General features: G+C 35.6%; 1 long non-coding RNA gene and 1 other non-coding gene across 2 annotated transcripts; both read left to right on the forward strand.

The window, feature by feature from the left end:
• Nucleotides 1-404: 404 nt before the first annotated feature.
• On the forward strand, nucleotides 405-2393 carry LOC111734752. The gene is made up of 3 exons (XR_002778578.1): nucleotides 405-715; nucleotides 1177-1256; nucleotides 2147-2393. It is a non-coding gene; the product is annotated as an uncharacterized LOC111734752 (long non-coding RNA).
• LOC111734753 lies at nucleotides 1636-1709 on the forward strand. Its single transcript, XR_002778579.1, has one exon. It is a non-coding gene; the product is annotated as a small nucleolar RNA SNORD113/SNORD114 family (small nucleolar RNA).
• Nucleotides 2394-2407: the final 14 nt, after the last annotated feature.

Below are 2407 nucleotides of genomic sequence, written 5' to 3' on the forward strand. Positions count from 1 at the left end.
GTCCAAAGTTTAAGATGAATTGAAACCTGCCTACCTTGTCTGTGTTAGGGTATTAGAGCAACGTTGAAATCTGAGATGTTTCATTCTGTTTAACATTTGCCTTGTAGTCCCCAAAATGGTCCCCGGGGATGGTGGCTTTGGCTGGTGAGTCTTGGGGTAAGAAGCCCACAGGCCTATGTCAGCAGCACACACGGTCTCGTCCTTGGTGCCTGGCTCGATCATGCATTTGCAGACAAAATTTGAAAAGACCAGGCACGAGAATGTGTTGCGCACCAAGAATTAGGTTGTGTCCAGTCAGTACAATAGTCGAATTATATTATTTTTCATGTAATCCTGGAACACTGAGGTTTATTAATAAATAAACAAGTTATCTCTTTGATAAAGGTTATTTATACAGAGGACAGGAAGAGTTGGTGTTCTTGGTCTGGGTCAGTGGTGAATTCTAATTTGTTTATTTTATTAAGAAAAATAGAAATAAATAATTCCATTAATCAATATGTAAACAGCAAGTAAATCAAGGGGGAAACGAGTCGATGGAGAAAGTTTCTTATCTCTTTCCCTTTTTTGCAAGAGATACCCTCACATATTTTATTTAAAACTTTTAAAGTTATAAAAGAATGCATATTCATTTTCCTTTTACCCCTATCTGTTTTCCACTCAGAAGGGATGCACTCGACCTGATTTTCTGTAATGATCAAGACTCTGTTGGGTCAATGTAAGTAATAATTCAAGCTCCTTTCTTTGTGGGGGCAGCCTATTTAGGGTACTCAGTGCGTGAATATAAAAGTATGAAATACAGTCAGAGGAGGCCGAATTAGGACCAATGATGAGATTATGTTATAAACCAAAGTTCTCGATGAATCTGATTTAGCACAACAGATGCCCTTTTAAAAAGTTCTAACCTCTTAGTTCTGGGCATAAGGGACATAGAGTCAATTGTCTGTAACACTCATAGTTTTTCTTATGTAGAGTAGTTCATCGAAGGATGTTCATTATATTATTTAAATGGATAACTAGGAGCAGTAATAAAATGGAGGTCCATTCATAAACTAAAGATAAGAAGGGGACACAAACGATTGTTTATGATTATTTTCTGTCGTGGTTACCCCATATTTACTAAATGAAAACCTAAATCCAGGCCTTTTCATTTGTCAGCATCCTCTTTACATTCCACAGGATGGATGCAACAGAGCTAGTATTCTCCAGTCATGAAGATCTTTGCTTTATTCCTCTGAGGGAGGAGCAGATCAGGCCACGTAAGTAATAAAGTTCTTGGTTCGAGTGGTCAGTTCATGGATTTCCATTATATCATTAAAAAAGAATAAGTGTAATTAAAATTTTAAATGCCACGTACAGCCTTTTGATGAGGATGTATTAGGAACCAAAATTTATGATTAATTCAATTGAACACAAACGATGAACAAGAAAAAAATTAACTTCTCCCATTCATTTCAAAACTTAAATGTCCCGTTTCATCTTTGTCTCACTGATTATTTAAATATCCCTCCTTTGACAAAGATCTAGGATGTTGCTCATTGGGGAGTCTCGATCTTAGTTGTTGAGTAGGATGGTGGTTCATGGTTGTTCATTGAAACATCTAAAAATCATTCATATTAAATGCAGAAGGGCCATCCCTGGACCGATGATGTGACTGGAATGCATCTGAATAAGAATTATGATCAATCACTTTTTGAACCACTGAGGTCCATTGCAAAAAGAGAACTAGTGTATGACTTATTTTGGTAATGATCTCAGAAAGTTTGAGAACCTAGGTGAGAGAGTTCATAGATATTGATTTAATATTATTAGTAAATAAATGAATGGATCAATAAATATATTCATTAGTAAAGTAAATTGACCCAAAACATGGATCGATTGTGAAGATATAAAACAGGGACTTATTCATTCATTTCTAAAATTCCTTGGCTCATTAAGAAAAAGATGAAGTTGTTACCACTTGTGTAAGAAGCAGTTAGATAGAGGTATTTAATAGTCAGTGTTCTGCATTTAGTTTGCAGTGGGTTCCTAGATGTTAGATCGTGAAGAAAAAACATTAAAACGGTTAACTAAGTGAATCAGTGTAAAATGCGAACCAATGATGAGTGTATTTTCTTCCGATTTTTTTATATCTGTTTCGTATCCGCAGAATGGCTGCCCCTCAGCTGTTTTAGTCATTATTTGATGATGGAGATCTTAACTCTTACCTGTGTGGCCAAGGACAGTATAAATCAGGGTAAGTGATAAATTAAGTTTTTATTCTTGATTTGGTCATTTCGTTTATGGATGATGACTACATTATCTAAAAAGAACAAATGGCCTCATGCAATCATAAAATCAAATCAAAGAAGACCGTGCATGGACCAATAAGAATTTGTCTTGCCAAAGGTCGTAGTTAATTCATTTCACA

Source organism: Pteropus vampyrus, unplaced genomic scaffold (assembly GCF_000151845.1).
Source record: "Pteropus vampyrus isolate Shadow unplaced genomic scaffold, Pvam_2.0 Scaffold5142, whole genome shotgun sequence".
Taxonomy (NCBI): domain Eukaryota; kingdom Metazoa; phylum Chordata; class Mammalia; order Chiroptera; family Pteropodidae; genus Pteropus; species Pteropus vampyrus.